The sequence below is a fragment of the Pongo abelii genome, chromosome 23 (genome assembly GCF_028885655.2).
Source record: "Pongo abelii isolate AG06213 chromosome 23, NHGRI_mPonAbe1-v2.0_pri, whole genome shotgun sequence".
Classification (NCBI taxonomy): Eukaryota; Metazoa; Chordata; class Mammalia; order Primates; family Hominidae; genus Pongo; species Pongo abelii.
The window spans coordinates 48780650-48806356 of record NC_085929.1 but is presented as its reverse complement, the minus strand read 5'-3'; the positions used below and the strand labels follow the sequence as shown (position 1 = coordinate 48806356).

General features: G+C 57.0%; 1 protein-coding gene across 1 annotated transcript in view; it reads left to right on the top strand.

Annotated features, from left to right (window-relative positions):
- Positions 1-110: 110 nt before the first annotated feature.
- TCF20 (transcription factor 20) overlaps positions 111-25707 on the top strand; it is a 181242-nt gene continuing 155645 nt past the window's right edge. Inside the window, exon 1 of the mRNA XM_054543561.2 lies at positions 111-177. The gene's annotated coding sequence lies outside the window, so the exon portion shown is untranslated. The remainder of the gene's footprint in view (positions 178-25707) is intronic.

Below are 25707 nucleotides of genomic sequence, written 5' to 3'. Positions count from 1 at the left end.
CCGGGGCGCGCGGGGCCCGCGCTGGAGGCGAGGACGCGGCGGCCGCGGGGCGCACGGCCCGGAGCGCGCGGCCCGCGCCCCCGCGCGCCCTGCTCGCGCCCGCGCCCCGCGCTCCGGAGCCCGGCCCCGCTGCCCGGGCTCTCCTGCGGGACCGATGCCGGCCCTCCGGCCGCCAGGGTAAGGGGACAGCGCGGGCGCGGCGGGGGGCGGGGGGTGGGCGCCAGCCCCGGGGGCCCGATGCCCGCCCAGCATCCGCGTCTGGCACGTGGGGGCGTCTCAAGTTCCCTCTGGAGGCCAGACAGGTGGCGAGGACGCGGGGGTGTGATGCTCAAAGGCTGGCACTTATTGCGCGCCTACTGTGCGCCAGCCGTGACCGTTCCTCTGAAGTAGGGGGTGTTTGTCCCCATTGTACAGATGAGAAAACGGAGGCTAAGAGTGGGCAAATGGCTCGCTCAAGGTCCCCGGCTAGCAAGTGGCCAGCCAGGATTTGCCCCTGGGGCTGCTTGACTCTACAGTGGGAGCTCACCCCTCCAGGACACTCATAGCGACAGAGTGAGCCTATGAATATTTCATTGTAGAAAAGAAGAAAAAAAAATCATCCATTGTCCCACCACCATAATGCAGCCACTGTAAGCGCTTGCGTTTTTTATTTCAGCCTTGTTCTTTTTCCTCCTTTCCTTTAGAGTGTGTGCTTTGGGGTCAGTTGGACCCTGGTTCCCTCCTGACTAGCGCCTAGAAGCTGAGAGGTTTTAAACAAGTCCCCTTAGCTCCCTGGCCTTGGGTGTCCAGCCTAGGGAAAAGGAGACACCCCCACGGTGCCCGAGGGGATTAGATGAGACCTGGTAGGTAGCCCTGAAGGAGGGGAGGAAATGGGGAGGGTCCAGGGCCTAGAGGAAGGGTCATCCATTCGGCTGGGATTCTAGGAGCACCAATTTAATGCGGAAGTAGGGTCAGGCTCTGGAACTGGGTGAGATGGGGGCAGCCTGGTCCACATGCTTCCGGCCTGAGGGCTCTGTCCAGCATGGTGGGGCTGCCTAGCCACACACCCAGTCCTTGGCAGGCCCCTGCCTCCTCCCCCAGTGTCTGGCAAGGGGACAGCCCCCTGGCTTCACCTCTGCCCAATGAGATGAACTACCTCCAGGAGGTAGTCTAGTGCTGCTCAGAATTTTGAACCCGGGCCAACATTTGGGTCCTGGCGTCTCCCAGCCCCGGGCTTTGGGGCCTGCTAAGATACCTTCCCAGGCTCACAAGCTTAGCATCAGGCCCCAGTCTTTATCCTACCCCAGGGCTGTGGTATCACTTCCACCCCGTACCCACACCGGAGACTCCAGGCCTGTGGCCTTCCTACCTGCCTGTCCATCCAGTCAGCCCTCCCTTCGTTTCTCCCCCCATTCCCCATCTGCCCTGGACGTACCAGCCCCTCCTCCCCATCCATGACTGTCCATTGGGACGCCATTGCCAAAGTTGTCGTTTTAAATGCAGCTCTGAGCTTCCAAACTCTTCAGCTGTCCACAAACCTAAACTAGGCCAACCTCCTGAGCCACTTTTCGAGGCTGGACCTCTCCTCTGAGCGGTCTCCTCTGCCCCCCTCTCTGGCCTCACCCCAGGGAAGTGGATGTACCCTGGTCTTAGACGCCCTAAGCACTGGGTCTTCCCTGCCTGAGATGGTCTCTTCCCCACACATCCCCTCCCCCAAGTCTTCCAGCCTCCTGAACTGCTCATCCTGAAGGCCCAGCTACATCCCCTCCTCCCTGTGGCCCTCCCAGACTCCCACCTCCTTGTCAGGTGGGTGAAGTGAAGGCCTTTTCCCATGGGTGCCCCCAGCTCTTGGCAAATCCTTCCATTATTGCTCTCAATGTGGTAGGACGCTTCCATCTTGCCCCCCACCCCACTGACCCAGACTGGGAGAGCTGGGGCCCAGGTTGGTGTGTCCCCAGGGTCCAGCATAGGGCCAGCTCCTGTGTGGCCAGCTCACAGGTCTTTGAGGAATGAACACTGGGGAGGCTGGCAGAAGCAGAAGGGTCCCTTACAGGGCTCTCCGAATACCCCTGAGGCTGACAAGGAGCAGATGTCAGAAGCCTCCTGCTTCCTTGGGGGTCTTCTGCCTATGAGCAGGATGCCCTTGATTGAGAAGCCGAGGATTGACCCTCTGCCTTTGAGTTCAGGGGCCCAGGTCCTTACCCACCTGGATTCGCTGGGATGGTAATGGTGGGTGCTCAGGCAGAGGGTCCCTCCCTGTCCTGTCTTGGGGGTCTCCAGCCTCCCTTGCCCCATCTAGCCCACCCCCGATGTCCTCCCGGGGAACAGGGAGAGTTATGTCAGGCCCTCTGGCCGAGCGCCAGGGCTCCCCATGGAACTATAAATTGACCTGTCGGGAGAGGGAAGAGATTAATGTCGGCCATCTTCATTAGTGTGTCCCCCGGGGTGACGGCGTCTGCCCTGAGCTGGCTGATTGGAGAGGGTGTGAGTGAGTGTGGGGGACTGGGGGGGTTTGCATCCCCCCCAGAAAGGCAAGGAGCAGAGGCCAGGGCCTGCCAGAGAGCCATGGCCTCCTCCCGCTGCTAGCAGGGCCGTCCCTCCGGCCTCTGCTCCTGGCAGCCGGCGCGCGCTTTGATGGAGGACCTGTGTGCTAATTGGGAGCAGAGCTGCGCGCCCCGCAGCTCCGCGGGGCTCCCAGGCTGACACTGCCAGCTTCGCGGCATCTGCAGGGCCTTCATTAGAGGCTTTCTCCCTGACCAGAAAGGAGCCGGCTGCGGGCTGGTTGGGGCGGGGGGGCCTTCCCTCCTCTCCTTTCCCCTCCCCTTTCCCCTCCCCCTCCCCCTTCCCTTCTTTATTGCGTTGATGGGGAAGGAGGCAGCTTTGGCGTGTGGAAGAGATGATGAGGGATGGAGGCAGCCATTTGAGTTTGAGACCTTGCTGTGCGTCCTGATGACTCTGTGACCTTGGGTTAGGCCCTCGACTGCTCTGCACCTGAATGTCCTTGTCCCAGGAATGGGCATGGTTGTGCCCTTAGGGTGGGGTGGAGTGGGGTGGGCCAGGTGAGTGCTTGTGTATTTGTCTTTGGAAATGAAGGCTGGGCAGGTCCTGAGGCTAAGGCACAGACCGAGTCCATCTGTTTAGGGTTGAATCCTGGTGCTGCCACCTCCCAGGAGGCCCTGGGCCCTCTGAGCCTCAGTTTTCTTGTCTGGTGATGGCTGAGGGCCAGGGCTGGTCTCATGCAGTGGAGGTCCTTTTCAATGGACAGAAACAATGATGGTGCTGGGTGCAGGCTACTGCGGGAAGGAACTGCAGGTTGGGTGGCATTGGTTTGTTCCATCATTTATTCACTCACTCATTCATTCATCCAGAACAGCCTCTTGCACAAGGGTCTTATACCCACAGAGGTGGTTCAAATGTGGCCTTGCCCTCTGACAGCCCCCCTGGGGAAACAGACCTGGGAACAGATGGGGAGAGGCCTGCATGAGCTGCTGGGCCCCTGGAAAGGCGTCTCCCTGGGCCTGGGAATGTGTGGACGGCTCTAAGGGGGCCAGTGAGGCAGAACAGGTAAGGAAAGGTTCATCCTTTCCTTACAGACCTTGTTTGTCTTGATATGGCAGGAGCCCAGCTAGTCACTGGGGTTCTGGCCTACTCCCCCCACCTCCTGACCCAGCTGTTGTCCAGGTCAGGAGCAGGGGGAGCTTTGCTGAGTATGCAGGGACTGAGGCCCCCTTCCCAGGCTCATTCTTGTCTCCCACCCTAAAACTGTTTTATGCATCCTGGGATGGTGGGAGGGAGATGGACCCCACTGGATACCTGAGGTTCTGGCCTGAGTCTGCGCATCAGGCTGGCTCCTTGAGCACCTGGCTGGCCAAGTGCCTGCCCCAGGCTTGGGATAGGCAGCAGTTGGGGCAGGGCCACCCCCTGGGATGATTGAATCTCACTGTGGGTGTGCCACTCACTAGCTGAGGGTCACTGTCTAAGGCATGTGGTTCTGTTTCTGCAAGCCTCAGTTTCCTCCTTTGGACAATGGGAATCCCGCAGTAGTAATTGTCCAGCACATGCTGACGCAGAGTGGGTGCAGAGTGAGCGCCGTTTTTGTGGTCATTTCTGGCTCCACCAGCTACCCCAACTCCTCACTCGGCCTTCCCTGCAGTTTGCTGCCCAGAGAATGCTGGTTCAGTCGCTGTGGGCTTCTCTGTTGCCCCAGATCTCTCCTTCAACAAGCCAGGGGGTACCCATTGTGCCCTGCAGAATGTTTGAAGAAAAAGTGAGTAGTTTTGGATTCTGAAACCCCAGCCCTGAGTCCTGGCTCTAGGTCTGTCCAGCTCTGTGGCCTTGGATATATGACTTAGTCTCTGTGTGCCTCTGTTTTCTCGCCTGGAGCTGCAGTGAGATGTGAACTGGAAACCCCAGTGTAGATTGCAGTGACCGTAAGTGCCTGCCTTGTGTGAGGACGAGCACTGGGCCAGGAGTCTGAGCCTTGGGTGCAGTGACTGCCCCTGTGGCTTTGCTCTGTGTCTTTGGTCCAGACTCTTTGGGGGCACCTGTTTGGTCCAGACTCTACGGGGGGCCATGGCATCTGCCTGCCTCACAGAGCTTTTCTGAGACTAGAAAGACCCGGGGTGGGGAGGAGAGGGGCTGCTCATGGGAGGGCTTTAAAGGGCTGGATGCCTTCTGGAAGAACTCTGTCTCCCTGGATATAGATGACCTCTCCTATCTGAAAAATGGGACCAGACATACTGCTCACCCCCATCCTTAGATCTCTGTGATTATGGCTTTAATCAGAATTTTAGCCTTTATATTTATAATGCATCTGAAGGGACTCCAGCCCAATTTAATACGAGATGTGTTGAAATATACTGTCATCTGGACTTTGATATATTAAGATTGCCCTTTGAAAGTCACGTGTTGAGAGGCAGATGATGAAGAGGTGCCTATTGTTGCCGCCTCGTGCCGTGCCCAGCCCGTCCCGCCTGGCAGCCTCCGTCGCAGGAGCTGGCAACATGGCTGTCTGCCTCCGCCTTTCCCGAGCAGGCAGGAATCACTAACGCGTTAGCAGTTTCATTAAGCCTCTCGCCAGCCTCCCCGCCTCCCTCCCGGGCCTCCTTGGTAATTATTTTCCCAGCCCTTCCACTCTCAGCCCCTGAGCGAGCTCTTCGGGATTGGCCGAGTGGCCCCCGCAGGCCGGGCTGCCGGGAGGGACGGGGCTCTGCTGAGGGCCCCCTAGGCACCCCCCTCCCGACTCTGCGCTGCCATTTAAGCTTTGTGTCCCCCTGAGGCCTCCGTGAAAATGCAGATCTGCTGCCTACCAGGGGTGATGGTTAACCCATTATTACACACCCAGCACATGTAGTTTCCTCTGTGCAGCCGACCTCCATTCAGACAAAAAGTTTCTCCAGCCCTCTTCTGGGGCTGTCACAGAGCGGGCACTGAGGACCCAGCTGCGAGGGGATTTCTTGTGCTGCAGAACTGTGAACATCCAGGGTGGTGGGGGTCTCAGGGGACGCGTGGAGACTGAGGCGGGATTTGTGTACAGAGTAGGACCTGGGCCCAGAGGGTTTTCTTCCTGGGACCCATGCCCCCACTTCCCAGGGTAAGCATTGGACCCAGGTGGGGCCCAATACCCGCTCCCTCTGGCCACAGTGACTGGTGGAGAAAGGGGCATGTGGCCCATCTGAGCCAGTCAAAGGCTTCCCTGGAACTGTGACTCAGGGTTGAGTATGCAGGGCCTGAGACCCCCTCCCAGGCCCATTCTGGCTTTGAACTCAGCTGTGATTGTTGAAACTGAAGGGTGTGAATGTGAGGCCACCGGCCGCCCTCTTCCACAGCTGCATTTAGGATGGAGGATTGCGGATAAGGTCATCACATGGAAGGGGGGCAGAGCCCAGATGTGGATGGATAGATGACTTAATTTGGGCCTCTAGATCCAGAATGCCTGAAACTACCCCTGGAATATTTAGTTATATAAACCAACATGTTCTCTTTTTTGCTCAAGCTATTTTGAGTTGTGTTTCTTTCTCTTGCAACCAGTAATGTCCTGACTGATGCAGGAGAAGGATCAGGCAGGATTTTACGAAAGAGGAGACATTTTGAGTTGGGTCTTGCAGGATGAATAAGAGCTCTTCCAGCTGAGAAGAGGGGGAAGAGCACTTAGGCAGAGGGAATAGCAGGGGTCAAAGGCTTGGAGGTACGAAAGCACAGGATGAGGGGGACACCAAGCATTGGCAGTGGCACCAGGGCTTATAAGCAGAAGTGACAGGCAGGGAGGTGGGGGATGGAAGCTGATGCCAGGCTGTGAATGCCAGGGTGAGGAGGCATGGGAGCTGAAGGTACTGAAGACTGGGGGAGGGACAGGCAGGAGGAGGAGATATGGGCTTGGGCAGGTCAGAGGAGGTGCCAGGGAGAGGATAAGGGGGAGAGGAGTGGCAGGGAGGGCATGGTGGCAGCGTGGGTTTGGGAATCAGTGAGAGGAGGCACCCCAGTGTCAGGGCTAGAGAAGTAGCCAGGGCTAGACCACAGGGTCCTTGGACATGAAGCAGCAGCATCTGGAGGGCCCAGGAGCCCCTGATGTGGTCAGATCTGACTGTGCCATGGAGACCGGGAGTCCACGCACTCATTCAGTGAACAGATGTGTGGAGTGCTGTGTGCCAGGCCCGAGGACACAGCAGTGACTCTTCATGCACAGCCACTGTGTTGTGCAACTCCCAGGCTGATGGGGAGACAGACAGTGAGCGAGGAAGAAGATACATGGCAATGGGAAGCAGTTCTGTGCTGTGTGGTGATGATCAGGGTGGGGTGCACATGTGGATACCACTGGCCAGGATCTTCTGGAGAGGTCTCTTCAAGAGGAAATGTTTGAGTTGAGGCCTGAAGAGCGAGGAGTACCAGTCGTGAGGGAGGTCGGGGGAAGAGCACCCTAGTCAGGGGCCCGTGCAAAGGCACTGTGGCAGGTCTGAGTTTATCTGGGTGTGGGGCAGAAAGGAGGCCATTGTGGCTGGAGTATGGTGGATAGGTGTGTGTGTGGAGGGGGTTTAGGGGCCGGACTGTGCCATGTGGGCCAGTGGGGCCCAGGAGATGCCTGGGATTTTATTCTAAAGGTGGCGGGCACCTTTTAGAGGGTCTCAGTAGCAGGTCTGGAGGCAGAGATGGGTGGAGGAGGGAGATGGCAGTGGGGCTGGAGCTGGGAGAGTCCACGTGGCATGGGGAGGTGGGGAGGGAAGAGCCCGAATAGGATGCCTGGGATGCATGCAGGAGAAGGGATGCCTGAAGCAGGCCTGAGCAGGGGACCTCTGGCTGGGGTGCTCCGGGGGCATCCAGAGCTGAGGTCATCCAAGGGGAGAGGGGGCGGGAGCTGAGGCCCAGCCTGAGTCCTGGAGAGAGAGAGGCTGTCTGGGGTGGGTTTTCCAACCTGGCTACCCGAGCCATGCCAGGTCAGTCCAGCCTGGATGTGAGAGCTGTTTGCTGCCCTGGACACACCCAGTTCTTGCCACAACCACCCCTCCCCCACAGATCCCGGTTGGAGCATGTAAGTGATGTCGCCTGCCGCCTGCAGCCGTGCCATCCTCTGCAATGAGGAGTTCACCCAAGCTGCTCTGTTTTTTGGCACTAGTTGGTTTGCTTGACTGGAGGAGGCCACACTAATGGGGCCAAGGTCACAGGTTGCAGCCTGCATGGTGGCAGGTTGGCTCCCAGACCTGTGGGTGGATGCCAGGACTGTGTTCCTGGTGTCTGTGGGCAGAGGAGGAGTGATGGCTGGCCCCCAGATTTGGTTGCCCACCACAGGTGGCCTCGGGGGTAAAGTTGGGCTAGGGGCCAGGCTGGTTGCTGGTTTGGGCAGGGCTGGGGTGGGTGATCTGAGTGCTGGGGCACCCCCACCCCAGAGCTGGCACCCTGAAGGGCTCCCTGTCACCCTCTTGCCACCCTACTGGCTTCCTAGTCTCACGTCCTGTGCTTCTGCCGCACTCAAAAGCTGCACTTAGAGGTCCCCAGAGCCCAGTTCTTTCTTGTCCTCAGGCCTCTGCCCCTGCTATGGCTTCTGCCTGGGACACTTCCCCACTCTCTGCCCCGCTGCTGTCTGCTCAGAGTCAGGGGTAACAGAATCATGCACTGTGTTCTCGCATTCTCTCTGCCAGTCAGTATTTATTCAGCAAATGTAGTCACTTAATAAGGATATTGCAGCCCTACTATCCACCACATGTGGTACTGATTGGGGGTGGGATGGGGAGAGCTATCTTTGTGAATAAAGCAGACCAGGTCCTGACCCTCGAGGAGCTCACAGTGCAGTAGGAGTGACAGACAGCAAACAGGTGAAAACGTGGCTGGTGCTGGCCTGTGGGCAGAGCTGTGTGGAAAAGCTGAGTGGCGCCAGAGAGAGAGAGAGTGGGAGGTGCAGGGGGTGCTGATAGAGGCAGGGTGGCCAGGGAGCCTTTATCAGAGGCAGGAGAAGGTGCCAGCCATGGGAGGTATGCGGGGAGAGCATCCCAAGTGGGACTCTTTGCTTTCTTGTCTGTTTCCCCACCCCTCATGCCTGGTGGGGGCCAGCACAAAACTGGGATCTTTGCTGGGGCTGAGATGATGTGGGCAGGGCCCCGGGAGCAGAAATGGTGTCCGATGTCTCCGTGGAGGCCAGGTCCCAGGAGCGTAGGCAGAACCAAAGTCAGGCTGGGCTCCGGGCCCAGAGGGTGTACAGCTCTGGGTACAGTAGGCAGCCAGGGCCTGAGACATGGGATGGGGTGTGGAGTCTTGGGTCCTGGTTCATCCTGAGGCCCTGCTAGATCCATCCATTGCTGAGGTCCAGAGCAAGGTTCCCTTCCGACAACTCACACAAAGGACTAAAAGTCCCATGGGACGGACAGACAGGACTGAGGAGCCTGCGTTCCTGGGGTCAGATCCTTCCCCACTTAGACTAGGCTGTGAGACTGCACTCAGGCAAGGCCCTGAATTTGAGCCTCAGCATCCTCATCTGTAAAATGGGGATGACTGTTCCACCCTTGTGAGGCTGCTTAGAGAATTAGATGTGATAATCTCAGTGCAGCGCCTGGCTCAGGACAGGCGCCAGTATGTCTGCCACACTGTTGTTCTTGGCATTTGCCGAGTGTGTAAGGGCTGGAGCGGTTGTTGACTCGGAACCACCTCCCTGCAGCCTGTTCCCTGCTCTGCCTCCAGCTCCTAGAACAGTGGCTGCAGCACACAGTGGCTGTTTGTTGACTGACTGAGTGAACTGGCTGCTTGAGTGAGCAGCCCCCAGGTGATGGGGAGGACAGGGCACAGGGGACTGAGCTGTGCCCAGGGGCTGACCATGGGCATCCAGCCATCTAGCTGCTTCTTGACTCCTCATTGGGGTACCCCTGGGACACCAAACCTCCTAGAGCCTCAGTGTACTCCTCTGTAAAATGGAGCCAATGATGATTCTGACCCCGGGCCCTGTCTCTAGGTTGTTGGCAGACTCATGAGAAAATGGTATTAAAGGGCCGTGGGGACAGCTGAGCCTACAAATTGTTGGTGAGGTTGCCACCAGTCTGATTTCCCAAGGCCACCCAAGGTCCCAGGGAGGAGGGTGAGGTATTCAGGCTCTGGACAGGGAACCAGGCCTCTCCCTGCTTCCAGCAGCCCATGGTGTGAGGGGCACCTGGCCATGCAGCCCCTCTGACACCAAGGGTACCATTATGTTGAGTCACCTTTATCTGGTGGCTCATCTGGAACCTTGTGAGCCTGTTCCCACAGGAGTCTGCTACAAACTCCAGCCCCAGGCAGGAACCACCCGTTGGCTGGGTTCCCACTGCACTTGTGCCTATGGTCCTGTATCCCAGTGGCACCTGGAGGAGCCATCGGGCTGGGCCAGTGCTCCTCCTGGAGGGAAGCCCTAGGCCAGGCCTGGCACATAGTGGGTGAGCAGGTTGGGCATCTGGAAGCTTGGGCTAGGCCTGGCTTCTGTTGCCTTCCTCTGTGTGTGGCTGTGGGCAGTGAGTTACAGGCTTAGTACCTACTGCGTGGAGCAGTAGGCATACTGTGTGTTCTGGTCTCTGAATTGCTCTCTACTTTGTGGCGAGGGGCAAGCTGGCTCACAGGGGCCTGATATGAGGGTTTTTACACCTTTACCCCTTTGCCTCTGAGGCAGGTAGGGACCACTGGTTCCTTACAGAAACTGAGGCTCAAAGAGGGCCAAGGTGTGGTGGAAGCCAGATGCTTTTCTACTTCTGTGTGACTTGCGTTCATGGTGCAGTGGCTGTCAGCCAGACTTGTGCACAGCCTGGGTGCACCATCCTCTGAAGCCTCTGCACAGCGAGGCAGCTCCTGCCACTGTCTACACACAGCCCTGGTGCACCATCCTCTAAAGCTTCTGCACAGCGAGGCAGCTCCTGCCGCTGTCTACACACAGCCCTGGTGCACCGTCCTCTAAAGCTTCTGCACAGCGAAGCAGCTCCTGCCACTGTACACAGACTGGGTGCACCATCCTCTAAAGCTTCTGCACAGCGAGGCAGCTCCTGCCACTGTCAACACACAGCCCTGGTGCACCATCCTCTAAAGCTTCTGCACAGCAAAGCAGCTCCTGCCACTGTACACAGACTGGGTGCACCATCCTCTAAAGCTTCTGCCCAGTGAGGCAGCTCCTGCCACTGCACACAGACTGGGTGCACTGTCCTCTAAAGCCTCTGCACAGTGGGGCAGCTCCTGCCACTGCATTTTGCCAATGCAAAAACAGAGATTAAGAGAGGCAGAGTGACGCAGCCAGGCTTTTGTTTTTACTTTTTCTTAGAGGTATAACTTAATACAGAAAAGTGCACACTTCTTAAGTGTACAGCTATAGGTAGCTGTGTAGCCTCCATCCAGATCCAGACCTAGAACATCCCCAGTGCCCCTGGAGGCTCCCCCGTGCTCCTCCCAGTCAATCCCCACCTGCTGCCAGCAGCTGCCCCCACTCCTGGCATCTGATAGTAGAGGCTGGCCTTGTCCATCTCTGTACTTTATGGAAACAGAGCCGCACAGCATGGCCCCTTTCCTGTAGCATCGTGTTTGCCCATGCAGTTGCTTTATCAGAAATTGGCTGTGCGGGGCACGGTGGCTCATGCCGGTAATCCCAGCACTTTGGGAGGCTGAGGCAGGCGGATCACTTGAGGTCAGGAGTTTGAGACCAGCCTGGCCAATATGGTGAAACCCCATGTCTACTAAAATTGCAAAAATTAGCAGGGAGGCTGAGGCAGGAGAATTGCTTGAGCCCGGGAGGCGGAGGTTGCAGTGAGCCGAGATTGTACCACTGCACTCCAGCCTAGGCAACAACAGAGCGAGACTCCACCTCAAAAAAAGAAAGAAAGAAAGAAGTTGGCTGAACTGGGATTTGAACTCACCCGCTCACTCTCCCTGTAGGACCCAGAGTGCTGCCCTTACTTACGTTCCCATCACCCTTGGAATGAGACCGAGATCCTCCCCCTGGCTGCTCCTGCTCTAGCTCCTGCACTGGTCACTACCCTCCAGCCACATAGAGGGACCTTTTGTTCTCAAAAGCCCTGAGCTCCTTCCTACCTCAGGGCCTTTGCACTTGCTGTTCCAACCTCCCAAGCTTCTCCTTGCCTGGCTAATACCCTCAGAGCCCAGCTGGAGTGTCACCTCCTCTGCCAGGCAGGGCCTTCGTGGTGCGTGTTATCAGGCTAGTTCACAGTGCCTGTGTCATTTGTAATAGTTATCTGTTACGCATCTGCTCGCCCTAGACAGTAAACTCCAGGAGGCAGGGATGGTGTCTGCTGAGTTCACGGCTGGTCCCTGGTGCCTTTTCGTTGGTTCACTCACTCTTCCTTCCTGTCATCTGTTCCTTCAGCAAGTCCTGAGCACGTGACACGTGATAGCATCTTGCTGGTATTTGTTGAGCAGATGAGTGGATGAAGGAATATCCATCTGTCTCTAAAGCCTGTACTCTTTCCACTGCATTCCATCATCTCTGACACCCCTCTCTTGGCCCCACTTTCCCCAGTTGTCAAATGAAGGAACCAGACCTTCCCCTCCTGGCTAAGTTCAGGTTCTGAGGATGTAAGGCAAGCGGGCTGGCTTACGGCCCAGCTACGCAGGGTAGTGACCACAGACTACAAGGCAAGTTCTGCACCACCGCCAGTGCCTGGCAGAGTGCTTTCCACACCTGCACCATCAGAGCCCCCAGGCTGCTGTTGGGGTGCAGGGCTCAAGGCCTAGACATGTCAAGCGACTTGCTGAGGCCACACATCTGACCACAACCTCAGAGCTCCAAGCTCAACCTGCTGGGCCTCAAGGGCAGGAAGAGGCAAGGTTGCCCGGGTCTGGGAGGCACTGGGAATAGGGCTGGTGATGGAGGTCCCTGGTGGACCTGGGTTCCTGTCTGACTTAACCCCACATGGCTGTGTGGCTTTGGTAAGTCACTTTCTCTCGTGGGCTATAGAAATGGGAGTGACTGTTATGATTGTCCCTCCCTGGTAGGGCCTCTGAGGCTCACGAGATCTCAGGGAGCACACAGTAGGTCTCTGTGAGGCCAGCTGTCTCCAGGGCGTGCGGCAGGACTGGGTCTCTGCCGGGAGCTGTGCAGCACCCGGTGGCTCGTGGCTTAGCGGCTTGTCAGCCAGGCGGGCGGGTGTCCTGGGGCCGGGTTTGATTAGTTCAGGTTGACAGTCGCGCTCCGCGGCGCTGCCGGGAGGGGAGCCCGTGATTACCCTAATGAAGCTTGAACGCAGTTTGTCATCCAAACAGCTGGTTCGTAGCTGTGCTGCTGCCAGCTGCCCGACTCAGCAGTGCAACTGCATGCCCAGGACCGCCCCAGCCCCGAGCAGCCCTGCCACCTGCTCGATGGATGACCAGGGCAGGGGGTGGTGGCCCTGGGTGGACTGTGGGGCAGCCCCAGGGGAATGAGATGGGCCACCCAGGGGTGGGGGACTTGGCAGAGCCTTAGACCAGAGAAACAGGGCAGCTTCTCAGGACATTCACGGGCAGCCCCTGATCCTAGGCCCTGTTTCCCCATCTATAAAGTAGGTATTGGTGACCTTGCAGCTTCAAGTTTCTGAATTCAGGCTGAACTGTTGCCTCCTCTGGGAACACTTCCCGGACTCCATGGGCTGGATCAGGACTTCGCATGGGTGCCCACAGCCCTCAAGGCACCCCTGCCACCCCGATGGCCCCGTGTTGTCACTGAAGGTCGAGAGTTGTCATGTCTCACTCATTCACTCATTGTTTATTCATTTAATAAATAGTAAGAACACACCGCAGTGAGCAAGAGAGTCCCTGTTCTGCATTCATGGAGTTTTCAGTCTGGTTTGGGGGAGACTTGTGGGGCTGTGACCTCATCTAGGGCTAGAAAAGGCTTCCTGGAGGATGTAGCATCTGAGCTCAGAACAACCCGCAGGGGAGAGACACAGAGAAGAGTGTTGCAGGCAGGAGGAACGGCGTGTACAAAGGCCTTGAGGTGGGGGGGAGGGAGCGAGGTGTTTGGAGGGATGTTGGGCACCTGGGGACACTCTGCAAACGTCAGTGCCTCAGGGACTCATTCCTGCCCTGTGCTCAGCAAGTTCACTGTGATGCCCTCTCATTGACCCTTTCTGATGGCCCTGGAAGGAAGGATCACTGTTTCATGCTGCAGATGAGGAAAATTGAGACCCACAGCATAGAAGGCAGTGCCCTCCAGGCCTCTGCAGCCTCCAGCCTGCCTGGTGGCCCCCTGAGAGACCCTGGCCAGGGGTTGTCTGCTCAGCCTGGAGTGGAATCTGCCGGGGCACTCAGATGGGGTGGCAGTGGGCCTGGGTCCCTGTTGAGGCCTTAAGCTCTTGCCTGGTGGAGGAGGCCAAGGGAAGGGGCCCACAGGCAGCCCAGGGCCTCTGCTAGATGGCTGGGTGGGTTTCCTATTACTCTGGGCCAGGACCTACCTGTATTTGAACTTGGCCCCTGGTGAGTTCCTACTCCCCCTCCACCTCCCACTGAGCCCACAGCCAGTTCGGGGGCCACACTTTCCCACTTGGCTTTGCTTGGGGATGGGGCAGGCAGACAGGGGGAGGAAGGGGACTCGGGGGGAGTGGCAAGGGAGTGGGCACTGGCCTGCAGCCCCAAGAGCCTCTGGCCTCCCCCATGGCCAGCTGTGAGCTGCTTCCCTGTCTCTCTGCCACCGTCTATGGCTAGGCCACCCTCTCAGCCCTCCTGCATCCCTGCAGTGGCCTCCTGGGTGGCGATCCAGCATGTGTCTACTATGGTCATCCTGACCCCATCTCCCCTCCCGTCTCCTTGCTTTTTCCACCCCACCCCATCCATAGCTCCCTGTTACCACTGCACAAAGCCCACGTTCTGGCTCGGCATTCACGGCCTCCCAGCCTCGAGCCCCATTTCTCTCCTCCTTAAGCCTGCTCGCCCTCCTCACTTTGCTCCTGAATATCCATGGTCTCTTCCTCCTGCAGAGGCGAGTGTGAGGCCCTGAGTCTTACATGGCCATCTGTCCTGTGGCCATTCTCCTGGCAGGTGCGTTCAGGCTGGCGCCAGACTCGCCAGGTGCTCACCCCCGCAGCTGGGCAGACGGAAGCAGCCCTCGGCAGCCTGTGTGCTTGGGATGAGGATGGTTTATGGCCGTGCTGTGGGAAGGGAGGAATTCCCACCACTCTTCTGCCTCCTTATCACTACTTGGTGTGACTGTGCTGCCGCCTGCCTAAGAAGGTGCTGGCCCTGGAAGAGAATGGTTTATCAGATCCACCCGCCTCTCCTGGGCTCTTGGAGACCCCACCAGTCTCTGTCCTGGCTCAAAGAGGGAGTGGGGAGATGAAATCAACAAACAGGGGGCTGCAGAGTGAGCTGGAGGGTGCTGGGAGACCCATGTGGACAAAGCAGGCTCCAGCCAGCCTGGGCCTGGGGTCATGTGGTTCAGGTGTTTCAGGCTTCCCACACAGTGGGCAGGGAGGCACGAGGCTGGAGAGAGCACCAGGATGCTTGTGGCTTGTCCCGCCCCAGCCTGTGACTTTCACCGGGGTTGCCCTTCCCTGGCTAAGACCTGGGGTGGGGGCTTTCCCCCCATCTGGGGCAAGCCTTAGCAAAGGGGTTTAGTGAACCAGTGAACACTGACAATCCCGAAGGGGTGCTGAGCCCTGACCGTGTGCCAGCACCTGGATTAAGCATTTCACATGTGTGATCCCTTTGACTCTAGCCACAACCCTGTGACCAGGAAACGGAGACATAGAGGTTAAGTGACTTGCTCAGGGTGTGGGTGAGTGGGAGGTGAGCCAGGGAGTAGGTGAGCTGGCATTTGATCCTGGGTGATCTGAAGCTAGAGCCTGGATGTGCAACCAAGAGATGAAGGTGGGAAGGGGGCTGGACAGGGGACCAGACCGGGTTCACGGGGGGGCTGCGGATGGGAGCTCTGCTTGAGCCCTGTGGGACTGGGTATTGCTAGAGCCTTAGAGCTAAGCTGCCTCCACATATGCCCTCAGTGGGCCTAGACCTCGGAGCCACATGCCTGGACCCTGAGGGCGCCCATCCCGTCTTGCCTCGGGGGAACCCACAAGATGCCCCACAGGGCTGCTCATTTGCTGAAAATATGTTGCAGAGAGCTGGGCCCTGCAGGGGCTGTGTCCAGTCTGGCTGGAGCGGACACGTGGGCAGAACAGCTAGAGACGTGTGGTTCTCCTGCTTAGAGAGCAGCTCACGCCCCCTGCATGGCTGAGCCTGGGAGGGTGGGTGGAGAAGGTGCATTCGTTCAGTTTAGAGAAGACAAGTCCTGACCCAACAATAGTAATGGCAAATCAGATGTTCACAGAGGTGAAAGTAACGTCGCAGCTGACATAAGGGCTGTGAAGACTGAAGGAAGTCAGGGAGGCTTCCTGGAGGAGGGGGCCCAGAGCTATGATGGGAAGGAGGTAGGAATTAAATGAGTAAGCAGGAAACAGTGTGCAAGGCTAAGAGAAAGCCTGTGCAAAGGCCCTGCGGTAGGGAGTGCTATACTTTGAGGCTGGGGAAGGCAACCTGTGTTTTTTGAGCAAGAGGATCTGAGGGCAGGGGTGCGGTGCCTGATGAGCTGGGCCCTCTGGGAGCAGTCACATGAGATGTCAGACATGGACTTTTGGATTCTGTGAATCTGGAATGTCCTTAGAGCCCCAGGCCTGGAAGTCTCAGGGTTCACAGCCCAGCTCCACCTCTTCCTCTGCATTCAGTCTCGGGTAAGGAGGGTGCCATCTCTTAGCCTCGGTTTTCTCATCTATAAAATGGGCTCACTGTCCCATCAAAGCCTGCATGTGAGGACTTATTGTGGGAATGTGTGTGAAGTGTCTGTGCGAGGTGCTCTGGCCCGAAGGTTCTGCACAGGAAATGAGTGAGCCGTGTCTCCTGTCCCATTTCCTGGGGTTCCCACTCACCCTTTGGGCCCAGCTGCAGGTTGGTGGAGAGGCCTGTGCCCTGCACCTCTGGCTTCTATCTCATTGGCAGGTTGGGGGAGGGGGAGTTCATGGCCAAGGTCAGAGGTGCCTTCCCTCAGCAGGGTCTTCTGAGGGCCATGGCAGGTGCCCCCCGCTCCACCTTCTGTTCCTTCAGCACGAGGCCTCTCCCCACCTGGGGATGTCTTCAGGAAGGGTTACATCTAGCAGCATTCTTAGCTCCTGTGCCAAGGGCATTGCCGTGGCCCCTCTACATCAGTGCCAGCCTCCAGAGTCAGCCCTGGGGTAAACCCTGGCTTAGCTCTGTGGGCACCCAGTGCCTCCGCCCCCTCCCCTCCAAGCTGGGATATAGCCCCTCACCTCATGGTTGCCACGAGGGTTAGAGTCTCTTGGAGAAGTGCCTGGCACACAGTCATCATTGAATACGTGATCGTTCCTCTTCTCCTTCCTGATCTCCTGCCAGATCGCGTCATGTTGTGGAAAAAGATCTACCCTTTCCTCACTATAAAAGGCATTCCAGAAATGCTTGGTAAAGGATTGAGTGAGTGGCCACTGCAGAGCAGGGTGCTTGTGTCCAGCCCCCCGGCTCTGGAATCACCTGGCTGTGTGGCATCGGGCAGGTGTGGCCCTCTCTGGGCTCTTCAGTTGAAGATTAGCAAGGTTGATGCTGCTCTGGTGGAGCCCCCTAAGAGAGGGGACATAGCAGCTCTTTGCCAATGTAAAGGTTCTGTCCAGACTATAGTTACGGCTTTACAGATGAGGAAACTGAGGCCCAGAGGGGTGATGTGCTGGCCTTGGGTGGCCTGGCTAAACGGCAGGGCTGAGCCTGCTACCTGGCTCCCTGAGGCTTTGAGTCCAGGGCTCTCCCTGGTGGCCCCCATCCTTACCCAGAACCTGGCATCCGTCAGCTGGGCACAAAGGCCTGTCCTAGATTGAAGAGCGGGGAGTTGGAAGCACGTCACAGGGTCTGTCCAAGGTGCTGCTGGCAGCATAGCAGGCGACGGTGCTGTGTCTCATTTCTGTGACGGATTTGGTGCACGGCTCTTGGGCCCCAGCCGAGATGGGAAGGGGCATTGTCACAGGGCGGCTTCACCAGAATCAGAATCCAGGGTGTCCTGGGAGAGGTTTACTGGGGAACACTCTTAATAACAACCCCTGTGGGGGGCAGAGGGTGAGGTTGGGCTGCAGTGCAATAGAAACAGAGGCCTCAGGTGATCTCACGGGCACTTGGGAGCAGGGGTGGTCCCGCTTGGTTCCAGACCAAGGCAGGGGCTCAGCCATTACATCCTGCGTTGACTGGTCAGTGATCAGCTGTCCCCAGGAGAGGACGGCTCCTTCCTCTCCTGGGGGGAGTTGGCTCCTTCACCAAAGGGACCCTCAGCAGCTGGCACCCCTGGCAGTCAGAGAAGCCTGTGTTTTGGTCTTGAAAGAGGGCCTTAGGTGGGGCACAGGCCAGATGTCCTGTGACAACAACCAGAGCAAGACAGATGCCGGTGCCCAGGAGAAGCCATGGCTTACTCACCTGAGGACAGCAATAATAGCAGTGTCTGTGCCTCTGAACCCTGCTAACCATGCAAGCTAGGGCCCTGATCCCCACTTTCGACATGAGAGGCTGAACCTCAGAGAGGCCCGCTGGCTCCAGGCAAGTTGGCTGCAGAATTGGGGCTCGGAAACGCAGTGCCTTGCTCCCCACGGCCTCCAGCAGGTGATGGTTCCCTGTCCTTTGTAGCCTCCGGGTGCCGTCCTTGGGTGCGGCCCAGCTTCTACCCTGTTTTGTACTGTGAGCTTCTTGAGGGCCTCCCTTTGTCCTGCCTACCTGGGACGCCTGGCACGATGCCCAGGCCGAAGGGCTCACTACACAGACGTGGGCAGAATTGAATGAAGTCTCATGCCCTCCCCTCCCCCCGAGCTGGTGTGACTTGCCACCGTCTGCATGAGTACTGCTTGGGCTGGTGCCAGCCCTGCCTCTTGGGGGAGGAAATCAGGGTTTACTGGGCAGGAAAGGGTGGTCTTGCTGCGACAGTCATGTGAGCCTGGCCCCAAGGGCCCCACCTGTTGAGGTGAGGAGAGGCTGAGTGGGGGCCACAGGGCAGAGGCACTTTTCATGGAGGTTTTGCCTCTCAGAGCCAGCCTGGGAGTGGCTGCTGCTGCCCTGGGCTTCCCAGGGAGGAACATTTCCTTGCCTGGCCCCGCCCAGAACATCCAGGGGAGCACAGAGGTGGTGGCTCCAGCACCATAGAGTGTCTGAGTGCCCAGTTGGGAGGAGGCCCAGAGGAGCAGAGCTCTGGTTAGGGGGGCGCTGGCCCAGAAGCCTGAGCACAGAGAGGCATCTGGAGTTGGGGCTGCCGGCAGAGAGCTCAGAATCCTCCCATCCGCCCATGCGTTCAGCGGTTTCCTGAGTCCCAGCAGGGCGGGAAGACAAAGAGGGAGCATCCGGGTCTGTACCCTCAGGCACCAGGCCAGGGCCAAGGGGAGAACCCAGTTTTGGGATGAGGCATCCGAGCCTGGCTTCTTCTGGCCTCTCCTCATCCCCAGACCTGAGGCAGGCCATATTCCTCATGTGCCTTGTATTCCCTCAGGGCCTCTGGGTCCTCACCTGCAGGGTGGAGATAGTGAGACTCCCCAAGCTGCTGGGAGATCGCATGAGACAGTGGCTGTAAAAGGACATTAGCAAACCACACGATTCAGAACAAATGGTGGAGGTTATTTTCTCAGATGGTGGAGATTATTTTTTCTCAAATGGTGGAGATTATTTTCTTAAATGATGGAGATTATTTTTTCTCGAATGGTGGAGATTATTTTCTTAAATGATGGAGATTATTTTTTCTCGAATGGTGGAGATTATTTTCTCGAATGGTGGAGATTATTTTCTCAGATGGTGGAGATTATTTTCTGGAATGGTGGAGATTATTTTCTGCTATCACTACTTCTGTTTATCTCCCAGTTTCCATTTCTCTCAAGTCTTATGAGGCCTAGTGAAATTAATTAATGTTTACCTTTTACCCTCACTGGTTTATTCGTCTCTCCTCCCTCCCACACCCTCTTTCCTTTGATCCCTTCCCCTTCCAATAATAATAACCACCACCATCACCATAATCATCACCACCACCTCCACCATCACCACCACCACCACCACCTCCATCACCACAACCTCCACCATAAACTCCATCACCACCACCACCACCACCTCCACCATAACCTCCACCATCACCACCACCACCATCACCACCACCACCACCACCACCTCCACCATAACCTCTATCACCTCCACCACCACCATCACCACCACCACCACCATCACCACCACCATAACCTCCATCACCACCACCACCACCATCACCACCACCACCATCAGCACCACCACCACCATAACCTCCACCACCACCACCATCACCACCACCTCCACCATAACCTCCATCACCACCACCACCGTCACCACCACCATAACCTCCATCACCTCCATCACCGTCACCACCACCATAACCTCCATCACCACCACTACCACCACCACCTCCACCATAACCTCCATCACCACCACCATCATCACCACCACCATAACCTCCATCACCACCACCACCACCATAACCTCCATCACCTCCATCACCGTCACCACCACCATAACCTCCATCACCACCACCACCACCTCCACCATAACCTCCATCACCGTCACCACCACCATAACCTCCATCACCACCACTACCACCACCACCTCCACCATAACCTCCATCACCACCACCACCATCACCACCACCATAACCTCCATCACCACCACCTCCACCATCACCACTACCACCACCATAACCTCCATCACCACCACCTCCACCATCACCACTACCACCACCATAACCTCCATCACCACCACCTCCACCATCACCACTACCACCACCATAACCTCCATCACCACCACTACCACCACCACCTCCACCATAACCTCCATCACCACCACCACCATCACCACCACCATAACCTCCATCACCACCACCACCACCTCCACCATAACCTCCATCACCACCACCACCACCTCCACCATAACCTCCACCACCACCACCTCCACCATCACCACTACCACCACCATAACCTCCATCACCACCACCTCCACCACCACCTCCACCATAACCTTCATCACCACCACCACCACCACCACCTCCACCATAACCTCCACCACCACCTCCATCACCACCATAACCTCCACCACCATCACCACCACCATAACCTCCATCACTACCACCACCACCACCACCACCTCCACCATAACCTCCATCACCACCACCACCACCATCACCACCACCACCATCAGCACCACCTCCACCATAACCTCCACCACCACCACCATCACCACCACCTCCACCATAACCTCCATCACCACCACCACCATCACCACCACCATAACCTCCATCACCACCACCTCCACCATCACCACTACCACCACCATAACCTCCATCACCACCACCTCCACCACCACCTCCACCATAACCTCCATCACCACCACCACCACCATAACCTCCATCACCACCACCTCCACCATAACCTCCATCACCACCACCTCCACCACCACCTCCACCATAACCTCCATCACCACCACCTCCACCATAACCTCCATCACCACCACCACCGTCACCACCACCATAACCTCCATCACCTCCACCACCATCACCACCACCATAACCTCCATCACCTCCACCACCATCACCACCACCATAACCTCCATCACCACCACCTCCACCATCACCACTACCACCACCATAACCTCCATCACCACCACCTCCACCACCACCTCCACCATAACCTTCATCACCACCACCACCACCACCTCCACCATAACCTCCACCACCACCTCCATCACCACCATAACCTCCACCACCATCACCACCACCATAACCTCCATCACTACCACCACCACCACCACCTCCACCATAACCTCCATCACCACCGCCACCACCGCAACAGCTCACGCTCATATTTAATCCTCACAGCCTTGGAAAGTAGGTACAGTTGTCATCCCCGTCTTACAGATGAGGAAACAGAGGCTTCTCGGCTTTTCCTGCATTTCTGCCTCTGGGAAGGAGGTGTGGGTGCACTCAGCCATCCATGGCCAGAGTCTGGTTCCTGCTCTCCAAGCCTGCTTCCCGCTTCTCCTCCCTCCCGTCTGCACTTCCTGCTTCCAGCCTTTGCATTTGCTATATCCCCTCCTGAATGCTCTCAGTTTAGAGCCCTGCATGGCTCGGGTCAGCTGCCACCTCCTCCCAGAGGCCACCCCTGGCTGACCGAGAGTAGCACTCCCAACTCTTCCACCTCCTCCTGTTCCCTCAGCTGACAGGTGCCCCCTTTCCTATGATACTAATGACCTCTGAGGGCATTCCTTCTCCAATGTCCTCAGAATCCAGTCGCTGCTGTCTGAGTGGCCCCTCCACGCTGGCCCTGGCTGCCACTGCCACCCTGCCATCCCACCCACCCTTCCACGAGGCTCAGACCCTTCCGGACTTGGGTTCTGGAGTGGGTTATCCAGTGGGGGCTTTGGCCTCTGATCAAGAGGCCAAAGAAAACAGCCAGGTGGGCTGGGTGCGGTGGCTCACGCCTGTAATCTCAACACTTTGGGAGGCTGAGGTGGGCCACCTGAGGTTGGGAGTTTGAGACCAGCCTGACCAACATGGAGACACCCCATCTCTACTAAAAATACAAAATCAGCCAGGCATGGTGGCAGGTGCCTAGAATCCCAGCTACTCGGGAGGCTGAGGCAGGAGAATCACTTGAACCTAGGAGGCGGAAGTTGCAGTGAGCTGAGATCGCGCCATTGCACTCCAGCGTGGGCAACAAGAGTGAAACTCCATCTCAAAAAAAAAAAAACAGAAAATGAAAACAGCCAGGTGAGTGATCCAGATCTGAGCCTGGGGATGGCGAGCCTCCCCACTGCCAGGAGGCACATTCATTTACTCAGGCACTCATTCATTCACTCAGGCACTCATTCATTCACTCAGACACTCATTAATTCACTCAGACATTCATTCATTCCCTCAGACATTCATTCATTCTCTCAGACACTCATTCATTCCCTCAGACACTCATTCATTCCCTCAAGTGCTCACTCACTCAGGCACTTGCTCACTCACTCACTCACTCATTTGGTCACTCAGCAGTGCTGTGTTGGGAACCTTCCTGCTGGCCACACACTCCATGCCTAACAAATGCTGAGCCAGTGAATGAACGAACGTCCTTCCTCTCCTCTGCCCAACCTTTCTCAGCCCAGTTCAGGCCCTGCCTCCTCCATGGGAGCTCCTCCCCAGGGAGACCCTGGATCTTCACTGCTGACGTGTGATCTCAAGGAAGGGCCCTGTCTGTGGCTCTGACAACTTCCAGCAGACCCCCTTCTCCTCTCTCTGACGGCTGCCGGGAAGCCTGAGCCAGATTGGCAGCCAGCCTCTGAAAGGCCCTTATGGTGCATGCTGGGCTCACTCCCCAGGGTCCTCTTATACATCTTCTGAGTGTTCACAGCTGCCCCTCCAGGCCTGCACAGCAAGCCCTCAGTAAATCTTTACTGAGTGAACGAATGAATGAATTCTTTATTCTCTGCCTCCCTTAGGTGCCACTGCCTGTTTTGTGTTTCCTGAGATTCTTTTTGAATGAGAAAGGAAAAACAAGAACAATAGCAATATTAATAACAGCAGCCATAATACCTGCTCATATTTATTGAGCAATTGCTGAGTGCTGAGCCTTGTTCCAAATATTTTACATGTGTGAATTCATCTCATTGTCCCAGGCCTGTGAGGTAGGTGTTAGTCTCCCTACTTTTTAATTTTTATTATCTTTTTTTTTAAGACAGACTCTTGCTCTGTCACCCAGGCTGGAGTGCAGTGGCGTCATCTCAGCTCACTGCAACCTCTGCCGCCTGGGTTCAAACGATTCTTGTGCCTCAGCCTCCCGAGTAGCTGGGATTACAGGCATTTGCCACCATGCCTGGCTAATTTTTGTATTTTTAGTAGAGATGAGGTTTCACCATGTTGGCCAGGCTGGACTCAAACTCTTGACCTCAGGTGATCGGCCCACCTCCGCCTTCCAAAGTGCTAGGATTACAGGTGTGAGTCACCACGCCCAGCCTAGTCCCCCTATTTTACATGAAGAAGCTAAGCACCCAGCAAACCAGCAATTTGCTAGTTGTAGGTTGCAAGGCTCCTGAGCGTGGAGTTGGGGTGTAAACACAACAGGGAATTATAATGGTAATTGTAAAAAGGAATCCATTTTGTTGAAGAGAGGACAAGAGCCCTGGAAAGCTTCCCCATGGGCCATGCCTCTGCAGAAGAGTGGACAGGGGCATAGAGCTGCATATGGGGTCCTGGGCCCTTAGGGTGACCTGGCCAGAGGAGCCGGAAAGTAGGCGTGTGAGTGGAGCTGGGGCCTAGCTCACAGAGCTGGCCATGGGACAGGCTTCTTCCTTCCAGTCCCTGCCGGGGCCACCCTTGTGTTCCCTAGAGTGTCCAGTGAGCCACGTGGCCTGCGTTGCCCATCCCTGGTGCCAGGCGTTCCCTCATGCCCTGAGGTGCCGCCTGTCTGGAGCCTCTGTCCGTCACTGAGGGGTCAGGGTATGGCAGCCCCCAGGTCTACCTCTGGCCAAGAAGGCCTTAAATCTGCTCCCAGCCCTTGCTCCTGAATTGCTTGCACGCGGCTTTTACAGTTGCTTGGGGAACTGTAAGTCTGCGTTGCCTGACTCCTGTGTATTTAAATTCTCAGCCATAATGTTATATTAACTCATTTTTTGCAGTTTCCTGGGAGACTGTGTGTACATTACTGGGCGGTGGTGGAATGGGAATGGCCATGCCTGTGGACAAACACAGCTGTGAGTGTGCCTGGCGCTGGTTGCTGATCTGGGGGCCCCCACCTCTGGTGGGTCCCTCATGAGAGGCATTTCCTGCCAGCCGGGTATTCACGGTACCTGAGTCCCCTCTGCCGCCCCTGGCAAAGTTGCGGACGTAGCCATTTGGCTGATAAATGGGGATTCCCAGCTTGGGATGGCTCTGGAGCTCCAGGGAGGCCTGTGGGTCACGTGTCTTTTGTTCATTTGTGCACTGCCAGGTGCATTCATCCCCACATCAATCCCCACACACATGTTGAGCACCTGCTGTGTACACAGCCTGGAGATACAGCAGGAATGCAACTGACTGTGCTCTATTCTCCTGGAGATGAAGTGCTAGGGGAGAGGGATGTTCACTTGATGGACAAATAAATCCACAGTGCAGGCCGGGGGCTGGGACGGCCGCTGGAGGAAGGGCTGGCAGTGGGGGTTGAGGTGGAGGAAGGGCACATTGAGTCAGAGACCTGAAGGAGGGAAGGAGCTGGTGTGCAACCCCTGTGTGTGAACCCCCACAACAAGGCCATGAGGGTCATCGTGCCCATTTCACCGGTGGTGCCTAAGGTCCACAGCTGCTAAGTGGCAATGCATCAGACCCAGGCTGTACGCTCCGTCCTGCCTGCTCTCACGGCTGCATTCCATAGCTCTCTGGGAAGGGCATTTTAGGTGGGCAGAACAGAACTTGCAAGCGTCCAGAGGCCCAAAGCAGGCTGGTAAGTTTGAGAAACAGCCAGAAGGCGGGTGACTGGAGCAGAGTGAGCAGGGGCGAGAATGGAAGCGGAGAAGGCAGAGAGGTCGGGGGGGCCAGTCTCGAAAGTGAAAGTAGGGGCTCGCTGTGCTTCTTCATCTTACTCTTGAACCGAGATGGCAGGGGGGGCCAGTCTCGAAAGGGAAAGTAGGGGCGCGCTGTGCTTCTTCATCTTACTCCTGAACCGAGATGGCAGTGGTGGGAATGGAGGGAAGATGGGAAACAGCAGAGCAGAACCTTGGGGTAGAGCCTGGAGTAGAGCAGTGGGGCAGGATCTGGGGGCTCAGAGCTGGGAGAGCCCAGGTGCTGGGGTGCGAGGGAGAAGGAGACTTCCTGGGAAAGGCCCTGCAGGTGAGGGTGAGGGGATCCAGTGACACAGCTGCGGCACAGCCCTGCTCCGGGGTGGGAAACCCAGGACTCCCAGCTGGCTTCCCTGGCCTCCTCGCCTGTCCACTGTGGAGTTCATCCAGGCCGCTGCAGGGTGTGAAGAAGGGCTCAAAGTCAGCCCTGACACTTTGTTTAGTTGTTCATTTGTCCTCAGTTTCTCCACCCAGGAAATGGGGATCCTGATACTCATCAGGGGTTAGGAATCACGGTTGCAAAGTTCCAGGGCTGGTAGAAGTGAAAACCCTGCCCGTTGACTACTTGCTTCCTCATTTGATTCTGTGGGCTCAAATAATGTCCTATTTTACTGGGAGGGAACTGAAGGTCCGAAAGGGAAATGGCTTGCCCTGAGCCCTGTTGGCCAGGCTCAGGAGGCAGGGGAGGTCTGGGGAGAGAAGCCT